The sequence below is a fragment of the Triticum aestivum genome, chromosome 4B (assembly GCF_018294505.1).
Source record: "Triticum aestivum cultivar Chinese Spring chromosome 4B, IWGSC CS RefSeq v2.1, whole genome shotgun sequence".
Taxonomy (NCBI): domain Eukaryota; kingdom Viridiplantae; phylum Streptophyta; class Magnoliopsida; order Poales; family Poaceae; genus Triticum; species Triticum aestivum.
The window spans coordinates 348451664-348474294 of record NC_057804.1 but is presented as its reverse complement, the minus strand read 5'-3'; the positions used below and the strand labels follow the sequence as shown (position 1 = coordinate 348474294).

At 47.8% G+C, this 22631-nt stretch overlaps 2 long non-coding RNA genes across 21 annotated transcripts; both read right to left on the bottom strand.

The window, feature by feature from the left end:
• Nucleotides 1-6048: 6048 nt before the first annotated feature.
• On the bottom strand, nt 6049-10646 carry LOC123092149 (uncharacterized). Of its 4 annotated transcripts, none has more exons than XR_006444346.1 (5): nt 10209-10646; nt 9940-10123; nt 8263-9727; nt 7316-7392; nt 6049-6501 (listed from the first exon to the last, which is right to left on the bottom strand). It is a non-coding gene; the product is annotated as an uncharacterized lncRNA (long non-coding RNA). The 4 variants fall into 4 exon arrangements; XR_006444347.1 differs by having other exon boundaries at nt 7316-8904; nt 9513-9727; nt 10209-10645; XR_006444345.1 differs by having other exon boundaries at nt 7316-9727; nt 10209-10645.
• A 5744-nt stretch (nt 10647-16390) lies between these two features.
• Nucleotides 16391-22210, bottom strand: LOC123092147 (uncharacterized). 17 transcript variants are annotated; one of them, XR_006444338.1, is made up of 8 exons: nt 21686-22208; nt 20601-21593; nt 20457-20506; nt 18498-20341; nt 18110-18190; nt 17700-18013; nt 17520-17589; nt 16739-17418 (listed from the first exon to the last, which is right to left on the bottom strand). It is a non-coding gene; the product is annotated as an uncharacterized lncRNA (long non-coding RNA). The 17 variants fall into 17 exon arrangements; XR_006444344.1 differs by having other exon boundaries at nt 20182-20341; nt 21686-22204; XR_006444330.1 differs by adding an exon at nt 16391-16661 and having other exon boundaries at nt 16773-17418; nt 17700-20341; nt 21686-22205.
• Nucleotides 22211-22631: the final 421 nt, after the last annotated feature.

Genomic DNA, 22631 nt, shown 5'->3' with positions numbered 1-22631 from the left:
ATCTCCACAAAAATTCAGCCTAAACCAATCACTCGTGTGAGTGCTACTTAATATTTTGCATTTATGTGTAGTGTGATGAGTTGTATAGCAAGTGCTAGCTATCATCATTGCCTTGAGCTGAAAATTTGCAGAGATGATCATGTTAGTATGTGATCACTCTCAGCAATAGACTAGAGTCGATCTCCAGGCCAATCTCCCTCACTACACTCCAAACACCTTGTTGTTCCATTGTAATCTTGCAAGCTCTGGTCACATCTTGAGCCCCTGTGCTCGTTTCTTTCCTCCTTGGCATTCTTTGATGAATGACCAATCTTCCGGACATGATCTGGCCGGCCAGAGTGCATCGCGCGTGCCTGTTCATGTTGTGACTATGTTCCTGGCATGAATGTTCTCGCGCTCTGGCAAATCATGTCCCCTATTCTTGTCCGTTCCTCCTCCTCTCGAACGCTATTCGTGTCTTGGAGCTACCTCGTGATCGTGCGGTCACTTCCCTGATTATGCCCCTTCCTATATCGTCATCGTCGAGTCGCCATCGACCTTGCCCGTGACCTACCGCCCCTGCCATCGCCATGTCCGCTCGCCAGCGAGCTCTAGAGCTCTTCTGAGCCCTCCCAAAGGCTATAAAGTGATGCCTCGTGCTTCTCCGCAACTCATCGACCTCCCCACCGCCCTCCTAGACCATCACAACTCTCTGCCCACTCCTCCTTCCACCATTGCCGCCTCGATCTCCTCTTGGTTGGAGCTAGCCAAGCCTTCCCTCCACCCCCTGACCACATCACTAGAAGCCCCTCTCGCCGGTGGTCCTTCCCAGCCCCTCATCTCTGTAATGCCCCAATCTGTGTCGCAGGCGACCAGAGTAGGCAGAGAGGGGATCTGGGGAAGGGGGATGAGATAAACTTGGAGAAGGGGATGAGCAGAGGAGAAAACAGAGGAGGGGAAATAGTTTACTTCTTCAGACTTGCGATACACGCCCATCTCCAGGGCTTAAGTACACACGCACACCTACTGGCTCCTGGCCCTAGCGGCTTACATGTGGGACCACACACGCTTACACTTGGCATGCCAACTGGCAGTCACACGGTGGTATGCAGCACCGGTGTGACATTCTCCCCGCCTTGAGAAACGGCCCCTTCTTCGGAGTTACTGTCTTCCCAGATTGGTGACTGTGGATAGCGACGTCGAAGAACTTCATAGTCTTCCCAGGTTGTCGACAGAGGAGTTGTGTTCCATGCCACCTGCACCTGAACCACTGGTGCGTCTCCTCTCTTCATCATCCTCCGATCCAAAATCTGAACTGGGTTAGAGTCCACTGCTGATAAGTCGACGGTTGCAGGCAGTTCGGAGAACACTGGTGTATAATTGGGTGTGAACGGCTTCAGCTGGGACACATGGAACACAGGGTGAATGCGACTGTCGGGCGGCAGCTCCAGCTTGTATGCCGAGGGACCAATTTTGGCGCTGATGGTGAATGGTCCGAAGAACTTGAACGCCAGCTTGGCGCACGGGCGGCTGGCCACCGATTTCTGCACATAGGGTTGCAGTTTCAGCAGTACTTGCTCCCCAACCTGAAAGACGCGCTCAGTGCGGTTTCTGTCTGCAAACTTTTTGTACTTCTGTTGCGCCCGGGTCAACTGTGCCTGCAAGTTTTCCTTGTGCAGTGCCCAATCCCACTGCTCCCCTTCCGGCAATGATGCTTGTGTTGCCGGCCATGTTGCCATGCTGCCCTCGTTGGCATCCACCCCATACAGAGCCTTGAACGGAGAGCAACCCAGAGAAGAGTGGAAAGAGGAGTTGTACCAGAATTCTGCAGAGGGCAGCCAGTGACACCATTGCGTGGGAGTGTCGTGAACAGCGCAGCGCAAGTACATCTCCATGCACTGGTTCATGCGCTCGCTTTGTCCGTCCGTCTGGGGGTGATAGGCAGTGGAGTAGAGGAGCTTGGTGCCCGCGCTGGCTAGCAGTTCCCGCCAAAGCACGCTGGTGAACACTTTGTCGCGGTCGGAGACGATGGAGGAGGGGATGCCGTGCAGCTTGACGATGTTGTCCCAGAACACTCTTGCCACTCGTGTCGCCGTGAATGGGTGTCGCAGGGGCACAAAGTGTGCAAGCTTGGTGAAGCGGTCGACAACCACCATGATTGTGTCATACCCTTCGGACTTGGGCAAGCCCTCGACGAAGTCCATTGTCAGATCACGCCACGGGGCTGTCGGAATGGGCAGGGGTGCCAACTTGCCTGCTGGTTTATGCAATTCATGCTTCGCCTGTTAACAAATCTGGCACTGCCGCACATAATCTTCAACATCATGTTTCAGACCCTTCCACTCAAACAGCTTCTTGACTCGGTGGTAAGTTGCTGTCGAGCCAGAATGGCCCCCCACGGCACTGTCATGCAGAGCGCTGATCAGTTTGGTGCGCAGGGCTGTGTTTGCGCCGATCCACAGCCACCCGCGACGGCGAATGACTCCACGGTACAGCTCGTACTCCTCGTCGTCCGGACTGTGCAGCGCGAGCTGCTGAATCTTTTCCTGGGCATCTGGATCCGTGGCATACGAATTGGCCACTTCCTGAATCCATGTTGGCTGGCAGAGGGACAGAGCATTGGCGCTGTAGTGACTGCCCACGCTAGAGAGAGCATCCGCCGCGCTGTTGTCGACGCCCTTCTTGTACTGGAACTTGAATTGGAGGCCGACCAATTTGGACATGGCGCGGCGCTGGACATCGGTCACCAGATGCTGGTCCCCAAGCGTGCATAAGCTTTTGTGGTCCGTGACAATGGTGAACGGCCCGCGTTGCAGGTAAGAGCGCCATTTGTCCACGGCCATCATGACGGCCAAGAACTCTTTCTCGTAGGTGGAGAGCTTCTGGTTCTTCACGCCCAACGCCTTGATGTAGTATGCGATGGGGTGGCCGTCTTGGACGAGCACGGCACTGATGCCGGTGTCGCAGGCGTCGGTTTCGATGGAGAATGGCTTGTCAAAGTCAGGAAGGGCGAGCACCGGCGTGGTCACCATCGCCTTCTTGAGCGTGTCGAACGCGAGCTGCGCCGACTCGGGCCATGCAAAGCCTTTCTTGGTGAGCTGTTGGGTTAGCGGCTTGGCAATGATCCCGTAGTGGGGAACGAACTTGCGGTAATAGCCGGTGAGCCCCAGAAAGCCACGGAGCTCGGTGGCGTTGGTTGGAGTAGGCCACTGCGCCATGGCGTCTGTCTTCTCAGCATCAGTCGCGACGCCCTGCTTGGAGATGACGTGACCCAGATAATCAATGTGATCTTGCGCGAACGAGCACTTGGACATCTTGGCATATAGCTGGTGCTCGCGGAGCAAGTTGAGGATGATGCGGAGATGTTCCAAATGGTCCTCGAGTGTCTCACTGAAAACAAGGATGTCGTCAAGAAAAATGATGACAAACTTACGGGTATACTTGGCGAAGATAGCGTTCATCAGGCATTGGAACGTGGCCGGAGCATTTGTCAACCCGAATGGCATGACTCTGAATTGGAAATGGCCGTGGTGAGTTTTGAATGCTGTCTTGTGTTCATCCTGTTCGCGCATGCGAATTTGATGGTAGCCTGCGCGCAGGTCAAGCTTGGAGAAGAAAGACGCTCCGGCAAGTTCATCGAGTAGCTCGTCGACGACGGCAAGGGAAACTTGTTCTTCACGGTCACGTCATTGAGACGCCTGTAATCCACGCAGAATCGCCAGGTGCCATCCTTCTTCTTCACAAGCAAAACTGGCGCCGCGTATGGACTGACCGAGTGCGTGATCACACCGGCGTCGAGCATTTCTTTGACCTGCCGCTCAATCTCGTCCTTTTGCAATGGAGAGTAGCGGTAGGGCCGTGTGTTTGTTGACTGGGCTCCATCTTCCAATGTGACCGCGTGATCATACTGCCTGTGGGGAGGCAAGCCGGTGGGTGCGGTGAACACGTCGCTGAATTCTTCCAGGAGATCGTTGATGGGCGTCTGCGAGGGCTTGCGTGGTCTTGGTTTGGGGGGCTGCATCTCGACCATGGCCATTGCCCAGATATCATTGCCGGCGATCAACTTGCATAGTTCTGCCGGTTGCACCGCTGCGAGAGTGGGTGTCGACTTTGGACGAACACCTTGTAGCTTGACTGTCTCGCCCTCGTGCAGGAAGGAGATGAATTTCTCCTGCCAGTGGCAAGTCATGGGGCTGTTCTTCTCCAACCAGTCCATGCCTAGGATTCCATCGTATGCGCCTGTGTCGAGCTCGTACATCGGCGTCGAGAACGTGTGGCCCTGCATCCACCACTGGAGCTCCGAAACTTGGCGCGAGCAGGTTAGTCGGTCGCCGTTGGCCACCCGCACCTCCAATGTGGCGATCTCTTGCGTTGTCGCCCCAACGCGCTCGACGAACGACTTGTTGACGAAGCTGTGGGTGCTCCCAGAGTCCAGAAGAAGGAGCATAACTTGGTTGCCCACAAGCGCGCGGAGACGGATTGTGCTTGGCGCCTCCGAGCCATCCAGGGCGTGCGCTGATATTGTGCAACACTCTGGAGGGGGTGCTTCTTGTTGGGGTGCATCGAGCAGGTCGAGAGCGTGCACGGTGTCGTCGGTGAGCAGCTCCCCGTATGCGCCCACTTGGATGGTGAGGAGCTGGGCCTGCGTGTTGCAGTGGTGATCCCGAGTGTACCGGTCTCCGCACTTGAAGCAGAGTCCGTTGGCGCGCCGGAACTCCTTGAGTTGTCGTTCGCGGCCGTAGTCGTCGGGCTATTGGCGGGGCGTGGCCGGCGGCCGGGCGGGCACCGGTGGTGGTGGGCGGCCCTGCGGCTGCGGCCGTGGATGCGCCCTGGGCGTGTTCAGCTCCTCCTCTTGAATGCGTGCGAGAATGGACGCACGCGTGATGCTGTTGGGCGCCTGCAGTCGAACTGCTGCGCGCAACTCGTCCTTGAGGCCCAGCAAAAATTGAGTGATGAAGAATTTGTTGCTGAGAGATGGGTCGAGTGCCAGGAGATGATACATGTATGTATCGAACTCCTTGCGATACTCGCTGACCGTGCCAATCTGACGGAGCTGCAACAATTTGTGCATCTCCATCTCAAATTCGTCAACCCCGAACTCCTCTTGAATCGCAGCGCAGAACGCATTCCAACCGAGTCCGCCATGTGTTTGGCGAAATGCCTGAAGCCAGTGAGCCGCTTGCCCTTCAATGTATAGTGTCGCCGTGGTCACCCAACTCGTGGGCGGCACATGGTAGAGGTCAAAATATGCCCGGCAGCGGTCGAGCCAGAGGTAAGGCGCGCTGCCATCGAAGCGAGGGAAGTCGTGCTTCGGCGGCTTGACGTAGTGGTCACCGTGGTGCTGCTGCTGGTGGTGCGCCTCGCCGATCTGGTGGTACTGCTGGTGCTGGGATTGGACGCCGGGTTGTGGTGCTGTGGCCAACAGGGGCGGGCGCTGGTCTAAGAGGCGCGGAGACGGCGGTGACCCATGTTGGTGCTGTGGCGCCGGGGCCTGGGGCCGCGGAGGTGGTGGTGGTGGTGGATGGAGCACGGTCGGGGCGTGCGATTCCGACGGTGAGGGCGATCTCTCCAGCGCCTTGCGAGTCTCGTCGACATCCGCCTGCGTGAGATCGACTTGCTTGGCGAGGGAGCGTAGATCTTGCGAGACTTGGGTGTTGAAGGCGATCTGCGCCTCGAGCCGCTTGTCGCTGTCGACCTTCTGTTCGTCGAGGCGCGCGAGAATCGTCTCCATCATGGCCTTGAGGCTGGTGGTGTTGTCGTCCATGGCCGCCAGCAACTGCCGGGTCTGGACGGAGGGCTTGGACGGTGCCGTCTCGCACCCCTGCTAGATCGAACCCCACCGGGGATTTTGCGTGATCTCGCCGGAGCAAGTCACACCCGAGGCGGTGGATGTTACCGATCCAAATCAGGAGGCAGCAGCGAAAAAAAAATTTGGGGCAGGATCGGAGGCTTTGATTACCAATTGTAACGCCCCGATCTGTGTCGCAGGCAACCAGAGTAGGCAGAGAGGGGATCTGGGGAAGGGGGATGAGATAAACTTGGAGAAGGGGATGAGCAGAGGAGAAAACAGAGGAGGGGAAATAGTTTACTTCTTCAGACTTGCGATACACGCCCATCTCCAGGGCTTAAGTACACACGCACACCTACTGGCTCCTGGCCCTAGCGGCTTACATGTGGGACCACACACGCTTACACTTGGCATGCCAACTGGCAGTCACACGGTGGTATGCAGCACCGGTGTGACAATCTCGCCGCCGGAGTGCCTGTGGCAGCTGCCCCCAAGTCCGGCTGCCGCCCGCCCTTGCCCTTTGTCGCCTCAAGCCGCGGCTGCCCTGGTCTTCCCCGGCGCCTACTCTCCGTCTGGACGAGTGCAACGCATCCTCCCGAGCCCGCCGGTGCCTCCCGCCCGGTCGGCCCGTTGCGGCAACGCCCCTCCGCTGCTCCCTCCTATGTTCCTGTGTGTGGCAGGGCGAGGAAGAAGACGAAGGTGAGCCAGGCAGGCCCGTGTCGCCTCAAACCCACCTGTAAGCGACCAGAAGCACGACCAAGTCAGCGTAAGTGGAGGCGCTTTCCGCGAGTATGTGTTTTCCTTTGCTACTAGTAATCGTGTACGTGCAAATGCACGTATTAATGAGTACACATAATTTTCCAGTGAGATAAAATAGTACAATACTATCAAGCCTTTAGTTTCCTGTTTCTTGCTCCGAAGGTTTTTTCTCGTTACAAGATCCCATCAAATACAAAAGATACTAATAGACAAGCCTTTGGCTGTCGGACGAAATTGCGCAGCTAAAAGTAATATATATATGTAGTAGAAACAATATATTGATAGAAACCATAACTGAATTATTTCAAGTGTTTATATATAATGGTCTATCAGCATTAACCTTTGGCTATCAGCATTTTTTTACAAATTAATCAATGTTATATATAATGGTCTTCGTTTCACAGGAAATGCTAACTTGTGATAATGTTCTCCACTGCATCTTCTTTTCAGCTCGAATCCTTTGTATCCGAATAATGTACAGAGAAACAAATCACACTTAACATGGATCGGTGATGGTAAAGCTATGCAATGGTAGAAAGAAATATCACTTCACTCTTCAGTTTCATCCATACGGTAAGCGTAGCCAGTTTATTTCCCTTATCATAGACTCATTTTGGCTTATATGCAACGATCTAATCACAAATCTAAAACCTGAGAGGCCTTACTGATAGATCGTAAGAAGCTCAATCGAAACGTGGAAATTACAAATATCATAGAAAACTGTTTTTGAGCAGAAAAAATTCATACTAATTTAGAAGATAATTTAGAAGATGCAAGCAGGTCACATACCAGGCCAGTGACTGTAGACAACCTCCCAGGCTTCTTGGCCTATCTGTTTTCCTCACAAGATCCACATAATCACTTCACTGAACCAAGAAATGGGATCATTTATTGATAGTTAAACATGATTTCCTGATCATCAGCTCACTTGTTAGGTTAAAAATATATATAAAGATGGTTATTAGATCAGCATGCCTTGTTTCTTGCAATATTGGTGGCAGATGGAGGCTGATACTTGTGATGTGCAGTTAAATGATTTAATCATTTAAGGGAGATTTGATTTGATGCCTCTGACTGACTATATCAGGCAATGGATACTGAATAATCGCATCATACTTTGAGATAGCAGTAAGGTTAATACTTTAGCTTATTTACCAAATTACATTACTTGCAAAATATTTACCTATCTACAACAGGAAATTGTATATGTATCAGTATTGATGGAGCTAACATTAAACAGTATAATCAACATGTCTAGCTCAGAGCCCTCTTCCTATCATTCCATGATATACATGCTTTTATCCTGAAGTTTGCATCTACTTCGCTATGTCTATTCAGATCAACTTAAGGTTCTAGGAATAATCAATAGTAAAGTTGGCGGTGTAGAAAAACCAGGATCATATGTATACGTTCAATTTCAGACCACAACATGGCCTACAAGGAGGGAATTAGCTAGGCAACGGAAGAAGCCTGAAAGGTAATCTTGATTAATTCTAAAATAGCAAACCATGATGGATGCCGGTGAGCTGCCTAAACGAACGTAAACATTGTTCATCACAAAAATTCAGAAATTTGTCATTCACTAATGGAGCACACACATGCCAGGGATGTTAAAGAAATGGGGAACATCGTACATCATTAGAAATATTCATGCAATATTGAGAAGCTCAATTATTAAATGGTGCAAACAAAGTAAGCAGAATCTCAAGTAAATATGAATATGTGACGAAAAGGACCTTAGATGCTGCAGATGTTGATGAGTGGCAATATTTGTACCTGTAGAAATAAAGTATGCGTAGTTAGGGAGGAAGAGGAAACTGAATTTGTTTTCATTCTGTCAAAATTATATATTTCAAAATGTCATTTAGTTTTGCCGCATATGGTTTTTATGTAAACTTTTGAATGTTGAAACATATGTTTCATGAATCTTGAAACATATTAGCTTGCACAATTTTTTTAAAAAAACTACTACATTATTTTCCCGTATAAAATTTGAGAAAGTGATAGCAGCATACTGGTTAAGAGTAGAGGCTTCAGAAGATGTTGCAGAGGTGTGGAAGAAGGTAATACTCAAAAATAGAATTTTTTAGGTCAATTCAAGTTGCATCTCTAACTGGAGATGAAAGGTTTAATGTCATGAGTGTACCAAGCAGAGAGCATCTATTTTGCAAGCAGAGAGGCTGCAGGGTGCCTTTTATGCATTCAACAGAAGGACTAAGTAGATGCATCCTTTTTCACCTCCTATATTCACCATCCGCCTCTCCCATTTCCTCTCTCCACTGCCTCCTCTCAACCCATCCCGGTAAGCCCCACCTTCGCCTCGTCGATGCATACGGCCTTTGCATCACGGTGCGCAAACCTTCATGATCTAAATAGATCTACCTTTCATGTCAATATATAATGCTTGCTCACAGCCCATGACTCAATCTCTTGAAACAACAAAACACGTGGGTTTTAAAAAAAATAAAATTAAAACTACAATGTGCTATTTTTTAACTCAAACTACAATGTGCAGATTATATATTTAGATTATTTAGATTATATATTTGAGTAGTTGTGACAAAACAAAACATCGCTGCCGATACTATTGTGGATAACCCAATATAGCAAAACTTTGGCCTCCTTTCCTGTAGTTAGGCAACTTCAGGAGCATAGCAACACAATGGGATGGGAAGGTAAGCAACAAAACTTCAAATGTATGAGTTGCTTGGACTACAAATTTCTGAAATCCTCACTAATTAAATATGTCCTCATAAACTGTAACCCTTTTGGCGCTGAGTGTGGCATTGGCGTTGGATCATGATAATTCACATACGGCAATTGTTCCAGAATAATTGTTCCTGCTGTGTGGTAGAATCATGTATGTATGCACTAAAATAATCATAACCAGAAGGATCATGTATGTATCAGATTATCTTGTGTGGAAAGAATAGAACCACAAGCATGTTGTTCAAACAATGCACACTTGAATGTAAAGAAAACTTACTGGCTCAGATGAGATCGGCGGCGGCAGAGGATGAGCAGAGGAAGGCGGGCGGCGGAGAATAGGATCGGCGGGCGGAGGGCGAGGATGTGCGGAGGGCGAGGATGTACAGACTGAAGCGAAAAATGATGCAGATGAAGGAAAGATTCACCAGGTTGAACAAGCCTTGGAGTGGTCAGTACAAAACTGAAGCCTGACGATTGCTATGTCTCTAGCCTCTACAATTTCCATAAATAGAACACAAAGTTGAGAAGATGTTGGTACAGAAGCAAAAACACAGAGTTGAGACGAGCAAACAGTGTTGTGTGACACGCATCCAAGCAAGCATGCATCTAAAAATTTCAGTTTTCTCACACCCACCTAGTACTAATAATAAATTAATTGAAGTTGAATGTAGATTCGCAGGAATCCCTCCGTGATGTGACCTGACCTGCATGAACTGAGCTGAGCAGATGGATAGATTCAGTCAAGCAATTCTGGACTCGTCCTCTCCTCTGTTGTCCCGAGAGCAGAGCAGATGGATAGATTCAGTCTAGCAATTCTGGACTTGTCCTCTCCTATGTTGTCTGTGTCTCAAGAGCAGCCATCGGTGTAGGTGCTGCACCTGCGTGCATCTGCATCAGGGAGGGAGGGTGTGAGTGAGGGGAGCCGCCAAATCCAAAACAATCAAGAGTCCAGTTGGGAGAGGAGAAGAGGGACCTTGACGACATCCAGGCATTCCATGGCGGCTGCGGCGACTCCATGGCCATGGGAAAGAGGCGCACGGACCTGGCCTTCCGTGGCTGCATGCTGGGGCGAGGTGGATTGGATCCGGCTGGGAGCAGAGGAGAGAAGGCGTCCCATCCCAAGAGAAGAGGAGAGAGACTCGCTCCGGCGGAGTGGCGGAGTGGCGGAGGCCAAGCTGCGGCGGGGCGGCTTCGGCGGCAGGGGAGGCTCCCGACGAGCCGCGGCGGGAGCGGGGCGGGCTCCCGCGGTCGGGGAGGCTCCTGGCGACCCGCGGCCGCTTCCCGTGGCTCCGGCGGCGCGAGGAGGCGGTGAAGGGCGCGGCTGCGGGAGGCGAACGGCGCGGCTGCGGGAGGAGGAGGAGGAGGTCGTGCGGGCGGGCGGTTTACTTTCTGTTTTACTGCGGGGCATAGTAGCGATCGCACTGTGGCTTGTTGCGTGGTTGATAGCGTTAAACACAAAATGATTAAGAGCCATTAGATTTTGATGATGAATGGATGTGATTGTTTGGATCTGCCCCTCTCTTCTTTTTATCTACACTACTATTAAACAAGAGAACATGTTTCAGGGCGGACGAAAACTCTGGCGTTTGCACGCCCGCACAGCGGAAACAACCGCATCCTCGATCAGCTCCTTAATTTTCGGGCCGATTCCAAGTGAATCATGCCTCCACGATCCTTCTTTCTCTTCCCAGATCGAGAAAAACGGCGCCGCCGCTCCTCGCTTCTCCTCCTTCTGTGCACTTCCCCCTGATCCACCCGAGTCGACCCTGCCTCCAGTCATCGCTCGCGCTCCTGCAAGCCGTCGCCGACCTCCTCAGCCGGTCAACCGCGCCCAACACCCTCCTTCATTTTCTCCCCCTCTCCCCACTAATCTCTCTCTGTTCCCAAACTACAGGACGCCATGGCCACCGGGGGCAGGGGGACGCGGCCGCGATGGCCCCGAGCTCGGCGGCATGGAAGCCATTGGAGGCACTCGCGAGGCCGATGTCGGTGAGCCTGGCAGCGGCGGTCGGGTGCATTGAGCGCAGGGAACAGACGGATCCCCGATGCTCTGCACCGCCATCGTTGCCACCGGATTCGGCAGGGAACAGACGGACCCGTGGAGCCCGCATCGTATCCGCCGTCCCAGCTTCCCGTTGCTCCACCGGCGTCCTGGTCCGTCCTGGTCTTCGTCACCAGCCAAGATCCCTTAGCACCGCCGCCCCGAACGATCTCCAGCCGCCTCCACGCGCACGGGATCGAGCGAGGCCGCGCCTGCGTCCCACGTCCGCTTCATCCCATGGGTCGTTAGCCTTCGCCTCGGCCCAGCTGCCTCGCGTCCAGCCTACAGCCGCCCTAAGGTGTAATGTTGCTGTTGATTGTTTAAGTGTATTGTCATAAGGTGTAATGTTATAGCATATTTACTTGGAGAATCTCATGCATTATTCATTCGGTATATGTTTTTTCAACTTTTTCTGCTGACTATATCTGAAGGAGCAATCCTCATTTAGCATTTGGAAGCCCATGTTTCCGTCACCCCGAATGTTGACGGGCGGCAGCTCGAAGGACGTGTGGCCACGATGAAAATGGCGCAGCAACCGGCACAAGTGGCGGGAGCAGCTGTCAGGACCACGGGCATGGCTGGGCAGTGACATGTGCGTAAGCAATGTCGAGCGTGGCGGATGACGCCAAGATGAGATTCTCCATATCGTTATTTCCTCTCTCTCTCTCTCTACCAATCCTTCTTACTTCCCCTCTGTCTCTCTCAATGCCACTATATGCAGGTTCTGACATGTGCTTTTGTTTGAACCCGGCTTGATTTTTTCTTTGGTAAGATTCAATGATGGTTGATGCAAGCCCATGCTTCTCACAAGTTGGATTGAAGTTTGTTGTTCCTCTATTTGTACTATTGTTTCCTTACCAAGTACTATCAGTACTGGGGTAGAAAACACTTACCTATTACATAGTTCTTTGCTGACAGCCGAATGTGATGTTTGAACGGTTTCCCCTATATGCAGGAAGTACAATTTGCATGTAATTTTTTACTTTTAGTTTCAGATTATCCCCTTTTCTGTGTGCATTTACTAGAAGCTTATATGAATCTGTGTCATCTTTCATCGAGTAAAATGTAAGTCAGTTCAAGTTAACATTGAGCATTTTTCAGTTCTCTCTCTTGTTAGGCTAATTTAGGTAGTTTTACTGGGCCATGCATACTTGCTTCATGTCCTTTCTTTCAGACATTTGGCAAATTAAATCATCCAATGTTTAGTTATTTTCTCATTATATTTTCCTGAAGGTGTCCAAATACAATCAATTTACCCCCCTGTAAGTGCACCCAATTCGATGTTTTTGTCAATTGTATTATTTAGAAGGCGCAGATTTCTAGCAACCATATAATTTAGAAATGGTATGATATATGTTGCCGTCTTGTGACCCCCAGTTGACAAGCAATTTCAAGAAAAAAACACCATTTCACTGAGTTTGATTATCATTTTGCAGGCCTGGTATAGCAAAATTAGAGTTGAAGCTCTCTGAGTATAACAAAAAGATGTCATATCTGCAACAGATGGTTCAGGAGCTAGCCTCAAAGGTATAAATTCAGCACTGGATCTTATTTCCTTATTCACACAGTTGTGATTTGGTCATATATTCAAAATCAATTTATACACTTCTATCTGAAATTCCCATGCATATCTGCACTAACAGGGTAGTCTCTACTGCCCAGTATGACTATAATCCGAACGAAGACTATGCCGAGACAGAGCTGAAGTTGAGGGAACATTGCAATCGTTTATCGGAACAGTAAAATCCTTCAATATGATATACAGTAAGGTGAATATCATTTGTACTTCTCATTATCATTTTCCATGTGTTTTTTAGTTGTGAGAAGATTGAAGTTATTTGTCATTGTACGAAATCCATCCTTTGGCCCACATGATGGAGGTGCCACTTGTTAGAGAGGCTTATAAGTTATAACACAATTTTAAAGGCACTTTCTACATTTTTTGAATCATTTATTGGTTTGTTACTCATTTGAATTTCTTGTCTATCTCTGACCTACATGTCATGATCTGGTTATTTGAACTTTTGATGGGATGAAAATAGTGAAAGTTCATTTGTCAGTACGCACTCAGTATGTCATAGTACTGCCATAGTTCTATGGCATTTCTTTGAAGTTTCAGTGAACTTATTATTAAAGGCAATTTATTATCCTGCAACATGAACTTAGTGCACAAGGCACATGTTTGTTTTTTCCTGTGAATAACTCAAAAATAGTCTTTGTACTAAACCTTATTTGTGTTATTTTTGAAAAATTCTGATGGCCGGCAATAATATCTTCTGAACTCTAGCCAACAGGAATTAAACACGCCGCTGCAAATTTAGAATCAACTAAAATGACACATAGAATGTAACCTCCTAAGTCGACCATCTCCGGCAGAGCAAAAACTTCTACCGAATCGACATATATGCTCCGCACCCAGGCAGGCGGTCCAGCAGCAGCGCAGTTGTCGTCATCGGTGTCGATGAGGGGCGTAGGCACAGAGATGACGCCAATCGACAGTCAGGAGTAGTCGAGGAGCGGCACTCTGGCCGGAGCCGCCACGCCATCTCTTAACCAGCTCTGCTCTAAATTTTGAACTCTTAACAAAACTGTGAAACAAATCTCAGCTGGTTGTAATTGTGCAAATATATGTCAGGTGCAGGCCGGTCAAATGAGGGCACGGGCGAAGAACAACATGACCAAGAGACTGTCCCCATTGGGCCACAAGGTGGAGGGGAAGCAGGCGAGGGTCGAGGCGAGGTAGAACTAGCGGGCACTCTGGCTGGCGCGACAGGTGGAGCGCATCCGGAAGACCGAGCGCATGTCGTCCCGGTTCCGGTGCTGCAACTGGTTCATGTGCTGAAAACCAAACAAAACTCAGATGCGTCCGAAATGCAACCTGACTGAAGAAGCCTGAAGGTCTCAGTGCAAGCTTCTGGGACAAGATGTACATGAAATTATTTGAATCAATGTGCTGTAGGTGTTGCTTTACTCTATAATCTGTACAATCTTAATGGCTGTGACCTGAGATTCAGTAGCATGTTATGAGCTAGCGGTAATGGCCTGCTGACTAATGTACTCGGAACTTTAAGTCATCTTTTCTTTAAGCTTAGTGGTAATTGTAGAAAAAAGAAAAACATCAGGTAATACTATGATCTTTTATCTTCACACTTATTGGCACTTATTTTTCGGTGTTATATTTTATCTCACTACTTTCTGGTTGCTTCCTAGCTTTTCTTGGGGAACAAATATTAAATTGTGAATTCATTTGAGACCTTGCCATCTTATAATGAAGAATCTATAAGAGATTGTTCAGTTCATGTGTCTTCTCACACTTTCATTGTGGGGTTTAGACTGTTTTAGGTGAAATTGTGAAGGGGCTGTGACAAGGTTGATAACATTCAAATATGGAATTTTGATAACTCATTTATGTGCACGAGGCCAGTAGATGGTAGGATGCCCTGGATATTGATTCGGTAATACCGAAAAAGAGTCTTCGGAATTGTATAACTATTCTATCCGAGTGGTAACTGGGATAGATGTCGATGATGTACTAAATCTCGGTATATTGTAGGAGATCTCATCAAAATTTAAACTCACGGAGTTTATGGAATGTATTGAAATCATTGCACATATATGTGGATTGAAAATTTAAGCTTTAAAGTATTCGAATTTTGAATTCTGACAAGACGTGCATTGCACGTGCACACTTACTAGTAGTGGTAGTAGATAAATGTATTCTAGTGATGATTCAGACATAAGTGCGCTTTCACTTCTCTGAAAGCCTACTTTGGTTCTACTGCGGCTAAGAATGCATTTCTCTATGCAGAAAGCGTATTCCATCTAAAGGTGTTTTTTGTTTTTCAGCCAGGGGCTTGTTTGTGAGGAACTTTTTACAGATTAGTCCTTGGACTTCAACCGTCCGTATCTTCGCGACCGTAACTCCGAATCAGGTGATTCCAAAGCCCATGTATTCATCTCGTCGAGCCCATTATGTTAGTACCATTTTCATTATGTTGCCACATACTAGAAATGACCATTTTTTCCTTGCCCTTATCTAGCCCCCTCCAAGAGAGAAATGTTCCGGCAAATCGTTCCGCGACTTCACCGCACTTCTTCTCGGAGAACCCATCAACCATATGCATGCCAGGAAAGCCACTTGCATGAGAGCCTTGTAGCAGCAATGGTTTTCAACTTGAATATTTAAATAAGTTGTGCATGTTAATATTTTGCGAATGATTCATATATGCTTGTGAACTCAAGCTCATCCTTATGCTATGGTCATTTGCATCTAGTTGGTTAATTGTTTACTTCCTAATATTATTGCCATGCTCTTGTCTAGTACTTATTTCTGATGCTAGTGGTCATGACTCATGTGAAGTGTTATTATTTGTTATACTTGTGTTGTTCATAATCATCGGTATGCCGTACTCATTTGCAACTAGTTGGGTAAATGATTTATTGATGTTTACATGTATAATGACTAGCAAAAATGCCCGTGCGTTGCACCGGAAGAAAAGAATTTATCACACCACGTAAGCATAGCCTATTACACGAGTAATTCTTTAATTTATGACCCACACCAACTATTCTCAACATGAAGAATTATGCTTTCAGCCAGACCATCTTTGCAAAATGGCTAAGAAATATTTGCATTGTTTAGTTCGCGGCTTTGCTATTTTATTTCCTCCTCATTGTGCTCTCCACTCACGATGATGGCGTACTTTTTGCCCGGTGTTAATGTGAGGCATATGTAGGACCGGGAATCTATTAGGTTAACTATTGTGACCAGCTTGCTTCAAAAATAAAAAAACTATTGTGACCATTTTATTAACCAAGAACCGAAAACATGGATAGTTAATTTTCTAACTTGGGACATTTTTCCCATGGATATGTAACAATCTTCTCAAAATCTAGAATAGTTTTATCCTAAACCTAATTTTTTTCTTAAACCTAGAACATTGTCCTACTTAATTTTAATTTATACAAAGACTGCAAGTCTTGTAGGTAGAATCCTAAATTTGCAAATTAGAATAAAAATGAGGCATTCTAGTGAGCATGCATCTAATTAGATAGTATCGGGTGTAATGTAATAGTGGAGGAGACACATTCCCTCCCCTTGACCAACCTGATTATTTTCTTTATTGGTATAAGATTTCTCTTAAACCTTATAACTTATTTAAAATTACTTCATTATGAATTAGGTGTTATGCCGACCACATAAAAAATTAACCTAGAAGCTACAACAAAAAATACTCCATGATGGAGTCTTTGAATCGCAATAATGGAGCTTTACATATTGTGTTACATCTAACTTGAACAGTGGCGGCAACTAATGGATCCCTTCCAAACAACAGGAAATCAAAGATCTTGGATCTGACGAGGTGTGAATCCTGATGATGTAGCCTGAAAATAGATCACAAGCATATGGAAAAAGGATCACTAAACATCATGAGCTATTAAAAGTGTACGAGGAGAAAATCTGAAAATAACAGTCAATTATTTTATAGAACTTACACTTGTTCTTCGGAACAACTGGTAACAATCATGATGTCATATTAGAGCTTATTCAGGACATCTTTTTTACTAAAGGGAGTACTATCTTTCAGCAAAATTGTCAAACTATGTCTACACATTTAGCATACTATTATCTCTGTCGTCTCAACCTACACAGCTCTGCACCTTGTTAAAATCCTAACCGTCAAAATTTATGCCATAACAATATCTAGGACTTGGATGTTAATGGCTAAAAAGCAGTTTTGCTAAGTCCCCAGTGGTGCTGTACCAAGAATATGGTTGAGTGCTTGAATCCATCATCAGCGTCGACGATCAAAGTCGGACACTGGTCACCAGTCATGCACTGCCTCCGATTCTGAAAGTGGTGAGGATAAGCAGGCCAGACACGAAGTTTGCGGCTGTGGCCATGAGGGCGACGATCCTGTGCCCATGGTGCAGCGCCGAGCTACAGAACACTCGCACGACCTTGCCGCATCCAGCGGAGAGGGAGCACTGGTAGCGGCTTGTAGGGGATAGACATGCTCGTGGCCGGGGATCACCGGGGAAAGCGTTGGTTGGAGGTGTGTGTCGCGCCCGTCGCTTATAGGAAGGAATGTACATGGAAAACTTGCTGCCGCTGAAGAATCATATGAATCAACCTACATGCCTTCACGTGAAGTGAGTAGGTTGCATCAACAAGAGAGAAATCAGATCAATAAGAGTACTAAACAGGGTGGCAGTGGTCAAGAACGGAATTTATCATCTCACCTTGACGCAACAGCTTGGTTCAGATTGGTGGCACTTCTGTAGGTAGCCGAGTCAATCCCGTGAAACCAACCTGAATGACCAAGGCACAAGAGAAAAACAGAGAGACTAAATAAGAACAATCGTCCATCCAAAACTGAATCTCTGCGTGACAAAACTGAATCTCTGCGTGAGCGTTCTTACCATGTCATGTCCGCCGGCTCGGAAGTGGATTCAGTTTCATCTGCAGTGGCATGGCCCTCTCTGGGGAGAAGCACGCGTCAGCGCCGTTCAGGCGATGGCGGCCGGGGCTGCACCTAGGAACCGATAGTAAGGGTAACTGAATGGGAGAGTGCCTCCCTGGATCTTCGCGTCCCCGAGCAGGAGCTCTGCGCCCGTGCCCGATCCAGTGCCGCCGGAGAACCAACCACCGCCGCGCCTCCCTATTCCTTTCTCCTTCCCTTCTGTGCTCTCTCCATCCCTCTCAACTCACTCTTTGCTCTCTCGGAATCGTCTAACTGCAAAAATCTTCTAAATGTGTAAACATGGTGATACTCCTAGGCTATTGGATTAGCTAGAAAAGTTAAGGCATTTGAATATTTGATAGCTCAGACCTCACAAGGCGAAAACTACTGCTAGTGAAATGCAGTGGAGACTGGAGACAGATCAATGCCCAGTGGAAGGCATGAATGAAGCTGCAAAATCAGCCGAGACTGATGCTGTCATCTGGTAAATCAACTTAGAGCACAAATGCTCAAGTGCGCAATAATCTAAGAACACTAATATATACTGCTGTCTTTCAGAGTGTCAGTAGTAAGTTTTTCAGAGCATAAAGATGGGATTTCTACACGCAATTGGATAACATCACAAAAGCCAACCTAATTGAGCTGAGCTCCCCTGTCATTCAGATCAAGGAGCACTGTCTAATCGAGTAGGAAAACAAAATGCTAGGGTGCTAATCCTATTCCCTAATTAGCATGAGGATTGAGTTGATTTAATTACCAGCGGATCTTTAATATTGCTAAGCAGCTCCTCCGCCGCCGCCGGGGCTTCATTTGTGCAGGCCATCGCAGAGGCGCGCGCGAATTGCCGTTGGACGCTCTTCCAAGCGGCCGTCCTCTTCCTCACCGTCCGGATTCTGGCCCTACCTCGCCGCCGCCTTGGCCTCGGCCACCAGGGACCGGTACTGGCGCACCCTCCACGCGAGGATCCGGCGCTTCTCCGGCCTTTGGACCACGACGTGCGCATCGTCACCGCTGCCGCTGCCGCGCCTCCTTTTGGCGCCCGGATCCCTATCGGCTGCGGTGCTCGGCTCGGCGTGGTCCGTGGGGCTGTCCCGCCCGCCGGCCGCTCCGCCTCTCTCATTGCCATGTCAAGGGCGAGCATGCGCTTGGCGGAGCCGACGACGACCGCCCCCGCCGGTGCGCGGAGGAGGATGGATCCATGTGCCCAGCCACTATAAAAAGGACCGCGGGTTGAATATACCAAACAACAGGGAGTTTTGTGCAGAAACGAAACGTTTTGTCAGATCCACTTGAAATTGGACTGTGGGTTGAATACAGCTAGCTAAGCTAATCTCAGCTTGAACCGATTATCTAGCTGCTAGCCGGTATGTTAATATAAATCATGGAGAATCATCTGATGGTTTTATGAAAAGAATATATAAAATTAAGATTTTGGTGAACAAAATATAAAATTATGATCTTGGTGAATATACAATTATGTCTTATGATCCTTATGCACATCAGTTAGACCTTTTTAGTAACAAGGCAATAAAAACTATAAAGACACATGATTTATTGGCGAGTAATAAATGTCATAAAAAATAACTTGCCATCTATTTCTAGATCTTAAACACAGGAACCACAAGAGGTAATTCATTGACCGTCAGACAACTTGGCACCTATATGAATATCAGACACAAAAACCGAGAAGTGTTTGCTAGCTACCCAGAACTTGCTGCCACATTTGAACAATTTGACCTCTTCTTTTTATGCGGGGAAGAACAATTTGACCGTTGACATGATAAATTTAAAGACCCTAAAAGAACACCAAACATAACACCTCTATACAACATATATGTAGTCCAAAGAGGACAGATCAAATGGGTCGTCCACATGAGTATGTCCGCGACGTCAAGTAGCTCTGCCATGAGCACGCGAGACCATGGGCAGCAGCCAGACGTCCGAGTTGATGAGGCCTGCTAGCTCCACTATTATAGCTTATATTCATTTTGAATCTCAGGTTCAGTTAGAAAATGAGATGATTAGAAAGTAAAATACATTGTGCCATGATGCATGGTTTAGTTACCACCTCGGTACCTCCAGCCAGTTGTCCATCTGGTTAGCTCACTGCCTACGCTCCATTATTCATCACAACAGAACCTTCACAGTTTGCACACACCACCAAGGAAACTGGAGACACTTATTTTTCCTTCCATCCCTTTACTCTACTATTGATCTTGTCACTTGGCATTTAGCACTTTTCCTTTGTGAAGCAGTCGAATGATCGATAAATCAGACTGCATATAGTACCTTGTAGCTGATACTGTAGTTTGCTTTATTTTGTAGATTGGTCATTAGTGGCAAAAAATAGTGTACTAAATTCTGTATCAGTAAACACAAAATAAATAGGTGATCGATAACATAGGGGTAAGATCTGAAAGGGATGAGTTAAGGAACCACACCAGTACACAACTCATGCTTAAAATAACTCCAAGTCATCTCCCTTATTTTAGCCTCGCCACCATCATCGGAACCACACCACTACCTCGGCACAGCCTGGTTCTTTGGTAGAAAGAACATCTTTGATTACCATTTGTTTCATTCTTCAAGGTGAGGATTTCTCTACAATTGATAGAAAAACCAACCATTGATGAAAAAAAATTAGCACAAAAATAGATCAATAAGTTTGGCATCCTACTGTGTACCTATATGGCCGCACGACAACAACTTTCCCTACCTCAATACATAATCCTCCCTTAGTCAATCTTCCTATTCATAAAAAATTACCTGTGAATAGAATTAGATCAACAAACATGGGATGTAAGAGAACACTTTCAGCTTCGCATGGGTCAAGCAAGTATCGACTGTATCGTACTGTTACCTTTCATTGTATTATGCTTTAGATCCAAGAACTCACATGCATCAACTTGATGACTTTCTTTGAAATAAGAATAGAACTCAAATGCATCAGTAGCCTTCCTCTGCTCTTGTTGTTGATGTACAATAAGAACACACAGAATGTAAAGCCCCGTTTCAAAGACATGAAAGGACTGATAATACTGTAGTGGCATATCTCAAATAGTTATGCTGCAGGTACATCTGTACAGGACATAAATAAAGTAGAATGCTTTCAAATTTGAGTACACAACCAAATTAAAACAATTCAATATCATTATCACAAGTTGGGGTTGGTGGCATCAACAATCATTATTATGTATTACTGAAGACGATGAAATGTACAAATATCCATTCTAGAGTTCTGAATATTATCAATAATTCAGTCCCACTATTTGATATCAATTGGTTTGCAGAGGGGAGGTAGTCCTGCAGAAGATTTGCGCTAGCCCGCGAAGAAAAATCTTAACTTCAAACAAAAATACGTCTGATCCATTCTTGCCAACCAAAAGAGATATTAATCTACGGAATCAAGTATACATAAGACATAAATCAATTCAGCAACCAACATGAATCAAGTCCCTAATTCAGCAACAACTAACAGGAATTACTCAACAATCAAGAACCAGGCGAGAGGTGGACGTCATCGCCGTGCGCGCGATGGCAAAGGACCTGGCTGTTCATCCTGCCGAACCCATGCTCCACTGCCGCGGCCACATCCGCCGACGGAGCGCCATACCACGCGAACTTGGCATTGCCCTCGTCGGCGCCGCGCGCAGCGGCTAGGAGCTGGCCCTGCATCTGGAACGCCCTGGACCGGGGACCCTGCAAGACCTTGTGCATCGCCGTGATCGCCACGCCGCCTCCCACCCGGTGCTATCCCTCTGAGGAAGAGCTTCTTGACAAGTAACAACCTAGTAGAACTTGTCCGTCTCCTCCAGCCTCACTGCCTTGCCCCAAGCTGGCCGCCTTGCTGACCCTGCCGGACATAAGAAAATATGCTCAAGGGATTAAATCAAATGAGAGAATGGAAGAGGCAAATCAGGAGAGAGAGGGAGGAGATAGCAGTACATAATGAATGGATGTAGCCTTGCCATGGCAGTCTACACACCAGGCCTGCTACACGGGGAGTGCTTGAGAGAGGCAGGAGATTAGGCTAGATTGAGGACTCCACCGTGTCGCTGTTCTCGTCGGACCTCTCATCCACCCCGAATGACGCCCCATCCTCCAGCTCAGGCTCGCCCCTCTTCCTCTTCCTCCCGCTCTCTGGCACAGGGAAGAAGCAGGTCCTGCAGTCATCAATCCAGCCCATGGCGACCTCCTCGGTGGTGCCAGCGTAGATGCGCACCATCCACCGGAAGTCGAACAGGAACTCCCTGCCGCCATACGCGGCCTCTGTGAGGATCAAATCAACTCGTCGACAGGATCATCACGAATTTGAGTATTTTCCAGCATAAATCAAGAGTAATTTGCGGGATACAAGGGGAATTGCGCGAGATCGGAGACCCCGTCTTGGTTTGCTAGCTAGGGTTCTACCTACTACTATGGCATATGCTTAGAATATTCGTGCCGATCCTTCCCTCTCGCGCGGTTTATAAGCTACACGCCAGCTCTCGTTAAAGTACTGTTACATTTCATAACGGTGTCGACAAATAACCGCTACAGGGTGAAACGGTGAGGATGAATCACAGCCGTTGATCTGTTCTGACTTCATCCGAGTCGTCGCTTCACTGAATCTCTTCTTTCTGCATCTCTTCTTTAGTAAACTCTCGGTCTGGGTCCTGACAATGCCGCCGCCATGACATTCGCCTTGTCCTCGAGGCGAAAAAGCTTGTGGCATGGGAAGGTCTTGTTGAGGAATGCTGCGTCTTCCCATGTTGCATCATCTGGAGCTAAGCTTTCCCACTGCACCAGACATTGACCCACCGGTGCTTTGTTCCTTTGTATCACGCGCTTATCCAGGACTGCTACTGGTATGGTCTTAACGTAACCCTCTGGTGTCACCAAGGGCACATGA